Genomic DNA, 18,707 nt, shown 5'->3' with positions numbered 1-18,707 from the left:
AAAATAACAAGAATTAAAGAGTCACTGGGCATTACTATCTCTCGATATCAATTGACTCAATTCTCTAATAAAAAGACATAGGCTAACAGAATGGCATAAAAAACCAGAATCCATCCTTCTGCTGCATACAAGAAATATACCTCAAAATCAAAGATAGATATTACTTCAGAGTAAGGGGTTAGAAAAAATCTTTTCAAGCAAATGTACCCAAGAAGCAAGCTGGTATAGCTATTCTAATATCTAGCAAAATAAACTTCAAACAAAATTTAATCAAAAGAGATGAAGGACATTTCATATTCATCAAAGGAAAAAATCTACCAAGATGATATTTCAATTTTTAACATCTGTGCCTCAAATGTAAGAGCACCTATATTTGTAAAAGAAACATTACTAAAGTTTAAATTATGCATTGAACCTCACACATTACTAGTGGGAAACAACATTTCACAATAGCCACAAATAACAGAAAATATGTTGGTGTAACTCTAACCAAACAACTGAAAGATCTGTATGACAAAAACTTCAAGTCTTTTAAGAAAGAAATTGAAGAAGGTATCAGAAGATGGAAAGATCTCCTATGCTCATAGTTCAGTAGAATTAACATAGTAAAAATGGCTGCCCTACCAAAAGCAAAAGATTCAATTCAATTCTCATCACAATTTCAACACAGTTCTTTATAGACATTAGAAGAACAATACTCATCTTCATGTGAAAAAGCAAAAAACCCAGGATAGCTAAAACAATTCTGAGCAATAAAAGAACTTCTGGAGGTCTCCTTGATATGAAGCTGTACTACAGAGGTGAAATAATAAAAACAGAATGGTATTGGCATAAAAACAGATACATTGATCAATGGAATCAATCAAAGACCCAGATACAAATCCACACACCTATGGACACCTGACTTTTTTTTTATAAAGAAGCCAAAAAAAAAATCAATGAAAAAAGAGAAAGCATCTTCAACAAATGGCATTTGTCTAGCTGGATGTTGACATGTAGAAGAATGCAAATAGATCATATCTATTACACCCAAAACTCAAGTTCAAGTGGATCAAATACCTCAACATAAAACCAGATACAATAAACAGGATAGAAGTGAGTGTGAGGAATAATCTCAAATACATTGGCACAGGGGACAACTTCCTGGACAAAACACCAATATCTCAGTCACTAAGATCAACAATTAATAAATGGAACCTCATGAAACTCAAAAGACTTTGAAAGGCAAAGGATGCCATCAACAGGACAAAACAGCAGCTCACAGAATGGGGAAAGATTTTCATCAACTCCACATGTGACAGAGTGCTGTCATCTAAAATATATAAAGAACTCAAGAAACTGGATATCAGTAAACTGAATAACCCAGTTAAAATAGGAAATTGGGTACAGATCTAAACAGAATTCTCAACAGAGAAATCTCAACTGACTGAGAAACTCTTAAAGAAATGTTCAACATCATTACCCATCACAAAATGCAAATCTAAACAACTTTGAGATTCCATCTTCTCCCTGTCAGAATTCCTAAGATCAAAAACACAAGTAACAGTTCATGCTGGTGAGGACGTTGAACAAGGGGTGTAGTGGGAAATAACAAAAAGGATACGCCATCCCACGCTAGTACTGTCTACTCTCTGGCCCCAGTGGTCTTGCTGCCTCCATGGCTAGCCCCCATGCAGTGACTGTCCATCTTGTGGTCCTCTTGCTTTGACTCTGATCACATTCCCAGCCATCCACCCCACCATGGTTATAGTCACAATTTCCAGTAAACCCGTAAAATCAAAACTCTAGAGGCTTGTGTTTTATCAGTCAGATTTACATCAGTAAATTCTCACCCCATAAAATGTCCACACAATGAACTCAGAGCCAGTTGATATTGATATAAACTTCCCACCTAGATAAGACAAATTGTCCTATAATAATCCATCCCTATAAGATATTCATAGCTCCCTGTGGCTATTTAAAGCCACAGTGATCTGGGTCGTCCTTCTCTGCCTCCATCTTCCTTCCTTCTCTCTCTCTGTAGTCTCTGTCCCATCTCTAAAATTCTCAGCCTGCTTTTCCTTGTCTCTGCCCAATCACAGGCCTTGCCTTATCTTGTGCCTGCTCCCACCTGCTCATAGACATCATCCCGCAAAGGGGAATACTCCTCCATTGCTGGCAGGAGTGCAAACTAATTTCTCAGACAATAGGAAATTGATCTACCTCAAGACACTGCTATACTATTTCTGGGCATATACCCAAAGGATGCTTCATCCCATAACAAGGATATTTGCTCATTTATGTTCACAGTAGTGTTTTCATAATAACAAGAAGCTGGAAACAACCCCTAGTCCCTCAGCTGGATAAAGAGAAAATATGGTGCAGTTACACAATCAAGTATGACTCAGCTGTTAAAAAAATGACACTATGACATTTGCAGGCAATGGATGGTACTAGAAAGAAAATCAGCCTGATTGAGGTAATATAGATCTAGAAAGACAAACATGCTTTTTACACACTTAGTTATCAATGATGATCATTCTACAGTTCATAGACCCGAGAGGCTAAGTACGTATCTCCTTAAGAGAGGGCATAAGGATTTCTCTGGAAAGGGGAAATAGAACAGATTTCATAAGAGGACTGGGGGTGGGCAGTAGGTTTAGGAACAGGAAGCATCAGGGAGAGAAAGGGAGAAAATACTGGGTGAAAAGACTGGAATTAGAGGTACATTTCAGGGGTGAGATGGAAATCTAATGCAATGGAAACTCCATGAAATCTATGAGAGTGACCCTTTTAAAGACTCCTAGTAATAGGGGACATGGAGCTTGAAGCAGCAGCCATCTTTTGTAGCCTAAAGGGCTAAAGTCTGAGGACTAAAGTAGAGGGATTGGGACACCAACCCAGGTACAAAGCATTTGACCTACAGTTTTTTCCTACCTGCAGAATGTTCTGGGACTGAAGCCTAGAAGAATAGTATCAAAGAGACCAGAGAGGCTTCATCCAGCAACCGAGGGAAACAAAGTCCCACAGCCAAATATTAGGCAGAGCTCATGGAGTCCTGTGTAAGAGAGAGGGAAAGACTGGAGAAGCCAGAGTGGTCAGGGACACACTATGAGAACAAGCCCCACAGAATTAACTGATAGGGACTCATGGTGGGGCACAGAGATCATGGTGGGTCATCAGAGATGGGGGTTTGTGGTGGTTTGAATATGCTTGGCCTATGGGAACCTGCACTATTAGGGGGTGTGCCTTGTTGGAGAAGGTGTATCTATGTTAGAGAAAGTGTGTCACTTTGGAGATAGAGCTTTGGGGTCTCATATATGCTCAAGACTGGCCAGAGTGTCCCAGGGCCTCCTCTTGGCTGCCTGTAGGTAAGATATAGAACTCTAGGTTATCCCAGCATCATGTCTGCCTATGCACTGTCATGTTTCCTACCATAACAATAATGGACTGAACCCCTGAAGCTGTAAGGCAGCTCCAGTTCAATGTTTGCCTTTACATGTTCCCTTGGCCGGTGTCTCTTCATAGCAACAATACCCTCACTAGAGCAGGGTCCGACCTAGGTCCTCTGAATATGCATTTTGGCTGAGAATCTTGGTGTTCTTGTGAGAATCTTAACAGTGGGAGTAAAGGCTACCCCCTGATTATTTTGCCTACTTGTGGGACCCTTTTATTAGGTTACCTCATTCAGCCATGAAATGATGGCATGCGCATGGTTATGCTGTGTTTGGTTGATGTCCTTGGAAGGACGGCTCTTTTCTGAGAGGAGGCTGCTCTGGAGGAAAGAAGTGAGGGTAGGGAGGAAATGAAGAGAGGGGAGAGGGGAAAGTGGTGTTGGGGTGTAATATATAAGAGAAGAATAAAAGAATTTTCAGAGCCAGATAAAGATATTACATACTATAGTGCTCATCATTTAAACGTGTCATTGTTTCACATACAATCCGTTGACCCTCAAAATAATAAAAGGGAAACCAAATTGAAGTGACTTTGATTCCTGGGCTGTTTGTTTCTCTGTTTATTTCTCCCTAGCAACCCTGGAATCATACACTATATATCTTTCTTTCAAGCTAGGAAGGAAGTTAAATTTCCCATGCTTTCACGGGCTTTCATTATAGATTAGACAAGGTTATGACCAAAACCTTTGTAATTAATCTTTAATCAACACAATCTTGTCAAAAGAAGTTGAATATTATGTAATTGTTTGGTATCTCTGAAACGATTGAAATAAAGTGAAAGACCTCTCAAAATTGCTTCCTAGAGCTAAGACTTAACATTTTCCAAATTCTATAGCTTTTGACTTTATGCCTTGAAAGATAAGAATGTCAGAATGTTCACTTCTTTATATACTACAATGTTAGTCAATCCTTATTTTCTTGTTAAAATCAATAGGAACTTAAATGATTTCCAGTAACAATCACACCGCTTTAGTAAATTTGTTGTAAATTAATATTGTAGGCTGTAATTTAAGAATGAAAGCCTTATCTGTTCTCGTTCCCAAATAATTGACAGAAATATCTATTAGTTTTTTAAATTGATTTTAAGCACTATAACTTGGCAGATATTCATCTATTCTAACCCTCTAAGCTATCTACTTCCCAGCCACAGGAAGCTCCGTGTTGCTTGCAGTTCGAGCCTTGCCCTGACTTGGTCTATTCTATGTGTTTCCTCATGGAGAATCCCTTGGTGACTTGCTTATCATAATGCCTTCTGGACTTCTTGCCTTGTAGCCATCTTTCCTTTCTTTCTTCGTGATCCTTCTCTTATCTCTTTTGGGCCCTCTCCTGAGATCCAAACCCCTGCCTTCTCTGCCCAGTCACAAGCTAATCCCCTCTTTATTAACCAATCGAGATAATTTGAGAACATTCTTTACATAACATAGATACAGGAGATGGCTCAATAATCACGACAGTGCTAGTGTTTGGACTGTAACCAGATCTCTGGGTACAGAAAGCAGCAACTGAATACACAATGCACAAAACCGTCTTCCATTATAATATATTTTCTTCAATGATGTTTTTCTTTTCTTTTATGTGTGTGAGAATTTAACCAAAGATAAAATAAAGTGCCTGCACTGAACACCAAGTGTATTTATAGAATCCAAATATATCTAGCTGAACTGAAGATTTCCTGTCTTCTTCTACACTCCTATTGACGTTGGTTTGCCTTTACTGAACCTATCCCTCACAGAAGCTTATGCACAGCTGCCAGGGTCAGGCCTCAGATATTTAGACCTTAAAAGAACATGCACCAATCCAAAGATCCTGTGAAAATCAAACCTGCAGTCAGCAAGAGAAATGGGGATTAGGTTAGCAGTTTAAAGGCCACGAAGTGAACACACTGTGATGAGGAGGGGAATAAGGGGATCCTGAGGTTCTGTGGCAGAATGTCTTCATTTTAATATGCTCACTAACTGAGACAAGTCACTGATAGCCCTTTCGTAAAATTATTATAAGCCGGGTTGGGGGGTCACCTACCAACACCCAGGAAAAAGAGGCAAGAGTATCAGGAGCTCAAGGCCAGCCTCAGATACAGAATGAATTTCAGACAAGCCTAGCCTACAGGAAAACTTCTCTTAGATAGATTGATAGATGGATAGATAGATAGATAGATGGATAGATGGATAGATGGATAGACAGACAGACAGACAGACAGACAGACAGATAATAGGCCAGGCATAATGTCATATACCAGAATGTAGTCCCAACTCTGGGAGAGGTGGGAGAATTGTTAAAGATCAGAAGCCAGCCAAGCCTGTTTAGGACAAACAAATAAATGAGAGGGAATCACTTTTAAAGATTCCAATAATGGTTAAGTGACAGAATTTTGGTGTGCCCGACACATACAAGATGAGAATAATGGCTACTTTTATTCTTCTGAGTTAGACGCAGAGGAAATTGAGGATCAAGGAAAAAAATGGTAAAAAGGAGGAAGCGTCAAAGATGAAGAAATAGTAACCGGAAGGGAGGAGCTGCGGGGGAGTGAGCAGGGTCCTCCTCCTTACCTCTGTATGGCAAAGTCAACATCACATTAGGGACACAGGGAGCAAGATAAACGCCTGGTTAAACATGACTCAAGGAAGACCACAAACAAGAACAACAACAAGAACAACAACAACAACAGCAACAACAGCAACAACAGCAACAGCAACAACAGCAACAACAGTCAGGTTAAACATGATGCAAGGGGAGAAAACAAACAAACAAACAACAACAACAGCAACAACAGCAACAGCAACAACAGCAACAACAGTCAGGTTAAACATGATGCAAGGGAGAAAACAAACAAACAAACAACAACAGCAACAACAAAACCCCAAACCAAACCAAAACAACAGCAACAACAAAATGTAAAGAAAAACAGTTGAATACAAAGACAGTGCACGTAAAATTAGCCTTCATGATAGTGGCCTAGGTCTGCAGGCAAAGGGCCACCAACTGTCCTTATTAATCAAAACCCACGAAGAACAGGTCTCTTTAGGTCTTCACAGTTTTGACATTTAAATTTTGGAATTTTGTTTAGATTTATGAGTCGGAAGAATTACGAAAAAAAAATGCCTAATTTAAAATTCAGTTGCCTGCCAATCCCGTGTCCTGTGAGGATCAACTGCCAGCTCAGCCCTAAAACAAATAAAAGTACTTCAGTGAATTCATTTGGCAACAGAAAAACATACTTTTTTCTTTCTTTCTGGTATATTGGACACAAATGAAGTAAGCCCTGTTTAGGACGGAGCTGTGTAAAGGGAGAGGCCAAAAGACCTTATCAGGAAAGGATCAGGTCACGGCTCCATGATGGAAGGCACACAGGGGACTCAAGGTAGAAACCCTAGTTGAAAACATCACTCAAACCTGAGCTAAAATGGTCTTAGGGATCAAGTATCTTGGAAACTATTCCACACTAAACATTCTATTTTCTGGACTGAATGACAAGAAAGGATTCTCATTCCAACAGAGAGAGGGAGGGTGCAGAAAGGTAAAGAGAGAGAGAGGTGGGGGATGGAGGGGGCAGAAATGAGAGAGAAAGGAAGGAAGGGAGAAAGAAGCAGGGGTGAGTGGATCCTTCCCCCAAACTAATGCTGGCAGCCCTCCTGGGAACAACTTACAGGACAAAATGCTTGAACTTTGCAATAGTACATTCTCCCCAACATCCCCCTTATTAGACTCCTAAGTGAGACCCTTCCACAGGAGTGCAATAGCCTGATGTAGTAGGAGGTATTTTGACCTTGTGCATAGCAAAACACACAGCAAAGTTATTCCAACTATGCCGGCCAGTGCCATCATCTGACTTGTTTTTTTTGTCTTTTTGACTGTGCCCAGTTTTTGAAAGGCTCAGGGTCTGTGGCATAGGAGGGAAAGAGACATAAGAAACCTGGGAGTTGTGTTATCTGGGAGGGTGTTGGGACAGGGAAACATGGGTTCTGGGCTTCAAAGCACTGAATCTCCAGGGTAGGGGTCCTCTTGGTGTTGGGAAAGGTCTGGGGAAGGCATTTTCATTAAAGAACTTGAGAGATACTGCAGCCTTAGTGTCAGAGCCTATGCCGTTCACTCACTCCTTCATGCCCTTGGTATTTATGACGCACTTGGACCAGGGACAGTGTGAAGCCAGGGCTGGCAGCATCCTGTGGGTTGTCTTAGGAGAGATAAAGGTCACTGAAATGACCGAACCTTGGATAGACATGATTGTTTCACAGAGGGCCACTGAAAAAGACATGATACAATTGTATAGTTTGGGGGGAGGTGAGCCTTTTTACAAGACCTCCATTTTCTAATGTGATCTTTGTTCATTATCCATTTATATGAATTTTAGATGTAAATAATAATGTTGGCTGATAAAGATATTATGAGGCTTAAATAATATGCTGTGGGGACTGAGGAAAGGAATGATTAAACAGACTGTCAGCCTGCTATCATTTTCATTCCATTGCTCCATACTTTCTACACAGTATTAACATGTTTGCTTTTGTGCTTACTATGTGCAACTCTTTCCACACATACATATGTGCAAAGTGGTAGCAAAAACGACCCCCCAAAGTTCCGTGTACTGAGCAGAAGGCAAAGAAAGAGGCTTTGGCACATTCCCTATAGCCCACGAGTAGGACAGGGCAGTGTTATTCTCTATGACAACAAGAAGACATTACTCTATATAGCAGCGCTAACATGCAGCTACTGTGCCAAGAAGTAAAGGGTTAAATGGTGTTGTTCACTGTCACATGATTCTGGGAAAGAGCTGAGCAGGAGCCTCGGGATCCAGGGATCAGGAGGAGGCACATCTTGTCTGCACATGTGGCCTCTACCACTACCACTTCAAAGTGCCTCCTCGGACCGACATAACATTCTGACGCCGACTGTAAATGCCCTTGACACGCAGAGTGGAAAATATCAAACACTCCACCAGTCCCCAAAATGCAGTGTCTCTGCACTGGGAAAGGGCTTAATGAGCCTGCAGTGAAGGGGAGGGGGGTGGGGGGGAGGGCTTGGAGCCAGAGAGAGGGGAGGAGGTGGAACAGTACCGCACGGGTGGTTCTGATTTAAGGCTTGTACTGATACATGCCGGGCGTGTGCAATTGGGCTCAGACCACTGTGAATTCTAGTGCCCCAGGACCTTGAAGAACATCCTTAGGCATCGGTTCCAGGCCTTTCTGAGTCAAGTCCCTACTGAATCTGTTTTTCCCTGCACATTCCAGAGCACATGACTCTTAAATAGCACTTCTCAGACACAAAGCTGTTCTCTTTTGCAAAGGTGGCCCTGGGCCTTGCTTCTTCCCACAGCTTCCCCTCCACCCTTATTGCAGATGCTTTGTGGCTGTGTCTTCTCTTGGGGAACTTTTCATAGTGGATATGGTTGGCAACTTAGAAGGTCTCTTTCATCCCATCAAAGGGTACTTTTATCAGAAGATCTTTCCCAGAGAGTCTGTCGTTGTAAGTTACCAGTGAAACCCTCTATGGAGTAACTTAGCCAGTAGGACAGTCCAGAAAAACAGAAGATAGAGGACGGACTCCCACTCCAAGTCCCATCTTCTATCAGCCTTATCAGTGGACTCTCAGACAAGTAGATAGGCTCTCTGGTTCATTCTTTAGCTCGTCGAAGAACTGGAGTACATACAATCTATAAAACATGTTTCTTGGCCTCTGAAGAACCTCAAACAATAGAGGAAGGGGGCATATAAAAATAATCACAGACTTTTGTGTGTAATGCTACAAAGTAGCCCTACTATAAAGTACCCACGAACACAGGAGAGGAGGTAGGTGGCCCAGTCTATGTAGCTGTTGGGCATGCATTGAGCAGTCTTCCCCTAAAACTACACTTGAACTGGGTTGGATTTTGGTTGTTGAAAGAAACAGCCAGTGCAATGAAATAAAAGGAAAGAGGGCGAGGGTGGAGAGGATATAAATCAGGTTGAATTTTTAAAAGAACAAGTTCAATGTAGAGGAGCTGAGACTAACAGAGGTAGAAGAATCTGGAAAGGCACCAAAGCAAAGGCCAAGGCTCTCAAGAGCTTTATGGAGAGGCTCCATCCATCCCAGATGTAGACACATCTAGTGAAGATGAACTAGAAAGGGGAAAGGCTGGAGGCCCCCTGTGCCTCCTGTGTTCTTTTAGTTTTAGGAATGTTATTTGGCCACTCATCTGCTGTGAGGTGCTGTGTGGGTGCAGGAGAGATGTTCTTTCCACCCCTTACCCGTCACCACCTGCGGCAGGCAGACCTGGTCCCAGGGTCATGAGAGTGGGAGAGCTAGCCCTGTACCACGAGGGAGAGCAAGTATGCACCTCACCTGGGCAGCACAGTAGAACTGGCCCTCGTGGTACTGGCACAGGCAAACTTGCCTGCAGGGCATGAGAACAGGAGACCTGGCCCCGGTCCTTGGATGGAGGCTGCCGTGGGAGAGCTGGATAACTGACCAACTCAGCTATCGTGTAGGCTCAGATCCAGGGCTTTGAGTTGGCCCAACCCAACATCTATCCCATCTATGAACTTCTGGAGCATATGAAGGAGGCTAGTCGTACAGATCCAAACCTACAGGTTCTCCATGACACAGAGCAACAATAGAATGTGTGAGAGTCCCAGTGAGGTTCCAGTATTGATGGTGTATCAAAAGTTAAAAACCTTGAACCACACTCATTGCAATGAACATTTGCAAGTAAAGATGTGTAGACAAAAGGGTATACTGTGGGACACACTATGTCTTCCACAATGAGATTTTTTTCATTTATTTTTATTTTTTATTTTCTTATGTGGGAGAGGTTGCAAGGGCAAAGGGTAGATATGAAGGGAGGGTGAGATGAGTGGGATTAGGGTGCATGATGTGAAATTGATAAAGAATGGATAAAAAGGTTTTTTATGTGTATGGATACACACACACACACACACACACACACACACACACACAATTTAAGCACCCGTGTATAAGTCAGACTGGTTTTGAACTCACACCAATCCTCCTGTCTTATTTTACAAGTGCTAAATATATAGTCAGGAGGTACCACCTCTTCCCAACTCAATCCCCCAACAAGGTCTGCTGATCTCCCAGTTGGTGGGGTTTAGGGTCTGCATTCCATGTCCCAAGGCACTCACCTCTAGTCCTTTACCACTGCTTCACTCTCTGAGGAGCTGTGTTACAGGAGACAGAACTTCGGGAAGTCATCAAAGCCACTGGTCCGTTATAGACCTGCACCCCCTGGGGAGGGCTGAGGAAGAAGTCCAACCCCTGTAAGGACATGAATGCATTCCTATGTAAACAAGGGAATTTTCACCAGAAAAAAATTACACAGACTTACAAATGCATTCTGGTACCAAGCTTATATCAAATGGGCCCAAAGGGCCCTGTCAGTTTTCCTGCAAATTACATCGGTATGTTTTTGATGGTGTTTAGTGGTTATGGGTCTCCCTGTACAATAACATGGCAACATAATATGTGCAAGCAATTAAAAATGGTAACTGAATTTTTTTGTGTGTGTTAGAATTTTTGCAGGTACAATCTTCAGGGATCAAGGAAGAACTAATTGCCGAGGTAGAGGCGACTTCTGGAAGAAGAGACAGGTGACCCAGGATTTTTTGCAAAAGTTGACTTTTCAGAGCAGGGAAGAATGACCGACTAAATTTATGTGGTGAAAACCAGCAGATGGAAGAGAATGTAATTTTAAAATATTTAATGAGGACTTTTTAAAAGTTATGTCTGCGTCTCCCCCTCTGAGAAAGATTATAGACGGCAAAAACCATCGCTTTGTTAGGAATATTGGCTTTTACTGGATATCTTCAGTCAAACTGGATATCTTGAGTCAAACTTAACAGGTCACAGTCTCCATTATTTGTCATTGGAAAAATTGTGGCTGTGTTCAGATGTGATGGCCGGCTTGAACATGCCCTTTGATTTGCCCAAGTGTCTAGCCATGTCCACCAATTTGGAATACCAGGTGGTATGCAGAGACAGTGACGCCCATCGAGTTACATGACCCAGCAGCCTTGTGAGCACTGTTGTAAATCTCATTTTACCTGTGAGCCAACTGAAGGTCACAGGAACCTTAACTTGTTCCCCATGAAAGCTTGAAACTTCCAGTGGGCAGAAAGGAGAGTCCAGTCAGGAGATGACTTGGTGGGTTGCACTCTGAAGCTCATCAGTATTTCTAAAGAAAAAAAATCACTGGACTACATGGGGCTTGATTATTCGACTTGAGTTAAGTATCAGACATGTATAAAACAAACGAGCAAAGTAAAGAAACACAAAAGCTCATCCCCCCACCCCTTTCCTTTTGGCTCCACTTTAGGCTCTAGGAATCTAGAGGAAACCAGGACTATTTGCTACCCCCTGAGCCTTGAGTCAAACTTAACAGGTCACAGTGCAGGGGCTAGGAAATATCACATTGCAGCAAGCAGGAGGTCTGAAAGCAATTTTCTTGACCCTAAAAATAAATGAACTGCAAGTAAAACAGAATTTAATGAGAAACATTTAACTTCTAAGTCTTCTGCTCTCACTAGTTATCTTCTGCTACAAGATTTGAGCTGTCAAGGATACATCCCCGTCCTGTGGTCTTCCAGTGCTGGCAGCCTGTCCTTGTGACATTACACCTTGATCATTTCTTGATTACAAAGGTCCGGGTGCCCAAATGGAGACAGTGCCTGAGGCCAGCTTTCACTCAGCCATTAAGGCAAGAGACCAGCCTGATTCTCCTCTCTCAGCTCCCATTCCTGATTAGAGTAGAAGCAAAAATAAAACCGTAGACATGTCTTTGGCGAATGAGTTCCTCTGAAGCTCTCCCTTGAAAGGAGAGCAAGGCAAGCATTCTCTTTCCTCCAACACATTAACTGAGATTTCAAAGTTCATGAAAAAATTAACCGCTGGGTGGTAAGAAGACAGTGAGGCGGGCAGTGATGTTCCTTTCCACGTTGAAGCCTTCTGCTCAGATTCTGAAAGTGTGGGTTAATCAAATAAATTGGCGTGGTTTAGACTGAAGGATTAGGAAATGAGAGACTGTGGTCACCTGGATGTCTTACAGGCACCCACTGCTTCTTGTCAGACTTCACTTATCCGTCCCGTGTCTTTGCTCGACCCATAGCTTCATCGAATTCTCAAGCACCCATGCAGAAATCAAGTTCCTTCTTTCTGCCCTGTCTTCTACATGTTTTGGGATTTTGTTTTTTTGTTGTTATTTTCCTCCCTCCTTCCCTCCCTCCCTCCCTCCCTTCCTTCCTTCCTTCCTTCCTTCCTTCCTTCCTTCTTTCCTTCTTTCCTTCCTTCCTTCCTTCCTCCCTCCCTTCCTTCCTTCTTTCCTTCCTTCCTTCCTTCCTTCCTTCCTTCCTTCCCTTCCTCTCTCCCTTCCCCTCCCTCCCTCTTTTCTTTCTTTCTTTCATTGGACATTTCTTTGTCTCTCCATACCCATTGCCAACTGTCTAAATCCTCCTTATCAATCTCTCATCCTTATTCCCATATTCTGCATTGTTTCCAGACTGATGCTTCTAAGCCAGGAATAATAATTGTTACTTTATTCAACATTTAATATGTTCTTTCTACGTGCTCATCCCAGGAACAGAGTTTCTTTCTTCCTGGTGGCCTTTCTAACGTCACATCCTTGCTCTGACATTTTTGCTGATTCCTTTTATCCTCAGGTAAATTTTCAGTCTTGTACAGCATCTGGAGCTGGCCTATTCCTTACCCCAGGTTATCTCAGGCCGCTGTTGCCTTTTCACTTGAGAGCAGCATCAAAATGGGCCATTCGCCACTTCCCGTCCCTTCTTACTTAAGCAGTCAGCTCTGCTGCCTTCCTTCTGTCTGGGAGGATTCACTCTAAACTTCTCAAACTGGGTTAACTAAATCATCCTTTTAGGTAAGTTTGCTGGCATCCGATTGCTCCGTTTCCCATTTCTAAAGCTGTATACCATTGGAACATGTTAAGATATGTTTCTTGCTTACTCACAGATGCTAGCCATTTCATTTTACTGTCACTAATTCTTGATGCCCCCGACAAAATGCAGACTCCATATTTCAACACCCTACATCTAAAGGAAAGCTTCAGATTAACCTCTCAAAATTCGAATCTCAGCTTTTATCGACAATCAGCAATATTTAACAAGTCAGACACAGAGCCTGTGGTGACACACTTTGCAACCAGACTCTCTGGAGAGCAGGACCCTGACTACTTGGTTTCACCCTTTCTACAACAAATTCTGGCATATTTTAGTTACTCAACATTCTGTTAAAAACTTTTTATGCATGCATGTACGTTTAATGTTTTTCCCACGATGTACTTCTTATTTTCTGTAAAACGTTCTGAAAAGCAGCTCAGGACTGTGTATCTAGAGCCTGAATCACATCTGTGAGAGACTGAACATGCCTGCCGAGGAAGAGGAAGTAACTAACCAATGTCTGACTTGAATTAAGGTCCTCCACTCCACCAGGGGACCCATAACCAACACTGCTTGTTTGAGTGGCCAAGAACCAGAGACTTGATAACCTAGAGACCAAGGGTAAAAAACAAATGCTACTGATATAAAAAAACAAACCTATCTATAGAATGACCCCTAAAGATGTTTTGCTATACACATAGATCAATAGATCAATGCCTTAGTCAGTCACTGTTGGAGAGGCTTCCTCTAGCAAGAAATGAGAACAACTGCAGAGACCAACAGCTAAGCATTCAGCAGATATATATATATATATGTGTGTATATATATGTATATATATATGTATATGTATATATAAAAGCTTTCAGCTTAGTATTTTTATGGGATTCCTCCTGAGTGTGAGAGCAAGTGTGTCTTCCCTTGGCCTCTTTTTCTTCTGTTGGCTCACCTTGTCCACCTTCAATGTGATGGATTTTGTTTTATCTTATTCTATTTTATTTTGTCACGTTTTGTTGTTGTTTCTTAGAAACATGTTCCTTTCTAAAGAGAGACAGTGATGGAATGGATCCTGATTGGAGAGGAGGTAGGGAGGAACTGGGAGAAGTAGAGGGAGGGCATACTGTAATCAAGATATATTTATGAGAAATGAGTCTAACTTTGATAAAAAGGGGGAAACTTCCTGCCTGCCCAAGATCTACTTTTCGCTTCAGGAATTCCTCACAGGAATCCTCACAATACTTCTGAGCCTCCTTGTAAATAGGCCTGGACATTACATCCGTTTTTATGTCCAGTGTACTCTAGAAAAATCAAATATTTCTAGAAAGTCCCCAGGAGGCACTGATGATCCCTTCTGCCTCCCACACCCTCCCTGAATCTGGGAACTAAGAGAAATGCATCTCTGGACTCATTTAATCAGAAGGAGTTTTTAAATAGATCACTGGAACTGTACAGTGGGCCAGGTACTGAGCATGGGGGTGCTAGCCCAAGACAGTGCGTCCTAGAGGAACACTGAGCGGGCTCATTGCTCTGTGAATCAGTTTCAGGAAAGAGATTGCACATCACACTTAACCTTCTACAAGACCAATTAGCTAATTAGAATTTTAATAACAATAGAGGGGTTGGCGTGTTGCAGGTCTACAGGCAAATTATAATCCATCTGGCCTATATTTAGCCCCTTTTAATAGGCATTCCTTGCCCACTTCTGTTATGTCTATCCACTGAGAGTTTCTGGAATGTATCAACTTAACAGATCAATAGCTTCCACTTACCAAAAGGCTAAGAGTGACATCAGACAGTATGTGAGGCCTATAACAGAGGTTGCCTGCTTTGCTGCACCAACCCTATATTACCACTGTTTTACATATATATATTAATATATATTAATTTTTTCCATTCTGTTGCTTTAAAATTTCATACATTGTTACAGTGGTGGAACATAGACTCTTGGGAACCATTATTCTGTGTCTCTGAACCATCATTACTCACGTTTAGCTCTTGAGTAAACTATCACAGATTCCTTTAAAGGTGAGAATTGTGTTTTTACATTAACAGTGTGGTACTTGTGATAGGAGACTGTTAGTCACTATCAAAGAACTCACATATTTCCCCACCATGTTTTCCAGAAATTTCCACTGTTCTTTATTTAGTCATCATGTCTTCTTTCTTACTTCTGTCTCCAGTCTTATAGACATGTGTGTGCTTGCAAGACTCATTTATGAAATGGAGCAAGAAGGAAGTCTGGGAAATGTAGTTTTACTTTCCAGCCTCTACAAAACATAAGAGGGACCTGGATTGGGTGCTGAGAGGACCAGGAAATGTATTTAATTTTATCAGCCCAGATTTACCTGTGATTCATTTTGTCTGAGTTGTCACTTGTTAGAAATAGCAGAGACATGTAGCAGTGGGAATGTACAATGGGCTTTATTTCATGCGTATAACGCTTGGTAAGGAAAAGTTCCAAAGCCTCGATAATAAAGGCTATAGGGTCAGTTTCTAGTTGCTGTAGACCACAGAACTCAAGGAGAATGGAGGATTACTCAGCTCCTGGTTCTAGAGGCTAGAGAGTCTGAGGCATGACATGAGTGTCTGCTGGAGACTTCTTTTGTGCACCGGGACATGGCAGAAGTCATCATAGGATGTGACACAAGTATGTCAACTTGGTTTTCTCTTCCTCTTCTTTTTTGATTTTGTGTGTGTGTGTGTGTGTGTGTGTGTGTGTGTGTGTGTGTGTGTGTGTGTATGTGTGTGTTCCTACTGCTTCAGACTCCCATCAGCTAAATTATAGGCATGCTCAACTCCAATTAGCACAAAATAAACACATTTCTACATTTCCCCCATGTGTTGAGGACTGAAGCAGGCCTCTTGTGAATGCTGGACAAGTGCTCTATCCTTAAACTGTATGTTCAACTATTTCTTCTTACAGAGCCACTAATTCCATCACAAGGCTCCTAGCCACACATGTACATCTCAGTTTAATTGTTCCTCAAAAGCCACACCCTCAGATATCATTGACATAGTTACTTGGGAATTAAGTGTCCAACAATGTGCTTGAGAGATACACTCCTGTGAAGGTTACTTTGGTAGACAACTTGAAAGGATCTAGGACTAAGAGACACACCTCTGGACATGTCTCCGAGGATGCTTCCTGAAAAGATTGTCTGAATGGCGAAGATCCTCCCCTGATGTGGGAGCAGAACAGATAAAGAGTTCCGATGAGAACATAGGGCTGCTTTCGCCTGTCTGACTTCTTTCCCTGATGGTGCATGCATCTACTCTATTAGTGCCTCTGCCACTGTTAACCCACATTGGAACCCAACTCCTTTAGCCTTCTAGCCTGGACTAAAGACTCAAGGTGCTCTAGAACCCCTCCAGGCTTTCATCAAGAGATGGGGACCACTTAGAGATCCAGCCTCATGGATTGAACTGTGACTGGGTTCTCATCTTTGATTTGCCAATTATTGGGCAACCTAAACCATAGTGGGAAAGGCAGTTTAATAACTCTTTGTTATATATTCATTCTATCAATTGTATTTCTCTAAAGATCCTTTCTCTAGAGATTAGAGAGACTAATACAGCTTCATGGTAAGAACCAGCACTAGAATTCATTGGTTCTATGACTGAATCTGCTTTCTAACCATCCTCTTGGTCCCACCCTATGCCAGGGAAACCTGATCTCAGCCTTTGCCCTTGCCAGCCAGGAACATTCTTCTTGTGCAGCTCTTTCCCAGACATCATTTTTAGTGCCATCTCTAGACTACCCATCTCCTAACTGGAACCCCTCCCTTCCCTACCAACTTCCTTTCTCTTTTCTTTCTCCATCGTATTGTTGTTTACAAAACATCATAGTTATATATATTTGTCTTATAAACTTCTAAATCTCATCTCCTGTGAGGCAGGCATAGTTAGGTACAGGTATTGGTTCCCATTTGTCAGCATTGTTACCACAGAAACCAAAGAAGTAACTGGGAAGTACATTCTGAATGGATGGATAAGCTGGCTAAAGATACGGAAGGCTGAAGCGCAAATAACTTTTCCCAGAGAGAGGGCAAATGTAAAGAAAGTTTCTAAGGAAACAGAAAGAGGTCATTTCTCTTTGGGTTCTCCTTGTGCAGTAATATGGAGGTACTCTGTGAGGTCGGCCTCTCTGAAAGTGCTTTGAGGCTGTCAGGGATGTGTCTAGGGAGAAAGGCTGGCCTTGGAGAGAAGAGAGCAGGTTCAGCCTTGACTATTTTCTGTACCTCCTTGGTCGCTTGTCTTATGGATGGGAAACAGGCTGCTGTTAGTTCTTAAAATTTTCCATGATGAACTGGCGTTGCAAAAAAATGATTTGTTGGTTGGGGATTTGTAGTGTGTGGCTGTAACTCCAAGGACTTGGGAGCTACAGTTCAACTTCTTGATTTCCTCCAGGAAGACTCATGGTTGAAGATATCCATTCACTACACCACAAAACAGGGCTGGATGGGATGGGCCATGACCTCCTGTAGGCTCATGTTAACATTGAGTCAGTGAAAATATCTGTGGTCACTTGTCAGGACGTCATGCTCTATAAGGGACAGCAGGCTTACCGTCCATCCTCCATGCCTGGCCTGAACACACAAGCCATCCTTGCCCGTTTCACATGAGTGTCTTGAAGGAATCCAGGGACATTTTTTCTTTATCCAGCCAGAGATTTATTTTGGCAAGAGTTCTAAAGGCTGAAGTCTTGAGAGATTTGAGTTTTGTTAAATTATAGACATAATTTTAGTGAGGTTAAATAGCGCAGGCAACAAGTGGAGGGCCTTACTCATCCTTCCTGCCTTTGGGACTCTAGTTCATCTTGTAGGGTCAGACTTTAGGGCTACCTTCTCAATGAAGCTTTCCCAAGTCATTGGACTGAAAGTGCCTTTGAATCTCCCTGAGGATCTGTGGCCACAGAGCAAGCCAGGCAGATCTTCCCAGTGGGTAAACTTAAACAAGCCCACTAGTTTCTATAGCCGGATTTCTCAAATTGAAATATTGGTAGTTCATCATAGACTTGAAATTTGCCAAGACAGTGCATTAAACATTTGCACCACATAGAAATATGTCAACTAATGGATATGCCAATAAACTCAATTTACACACCCCACAGTGGACATCAATATGAAAATATTATGGTGAAAACTACCAATACTTACTATCTCGTCACTCTTTGAAGATTTTATTTTTAATTACATGTGTATGGGGAGGGGCCGTGTGTATGAACACAGTGCCTCTAGAGGCCAGAAGAGGATGCTCATGGTGGATGCTGGGAAGAGAAAGGATCTACTGTAAGAGAATCAAGAGCTCCTCAGTACTGATCCACTCCAACCTCTTCATTAAAAGCATTAAACCGATAGTGGGAGTAATAGGAGCTAACATGTGCTATGTGTTTATT

This window comes from Rattus norvegicus, chromosome 13 (genome assembly GCF_021556685.1).
Source record: "Rattus norvegicus strain SHRSP/BbbUtx chromosome 13, alternate assembly SHRSP_T2T, whole genome shotgun sequence".
In the NCBI taxonomy this organism is placed as follows: domain Eukaryota; kingdom Metazoa; phylum Chordata; class Mammalia; order Rodentia; family Muridae; genus Rattus; species Rattus norvegicus.
This window is presented reverse-complemented; position numbering follows the sequence as displayed.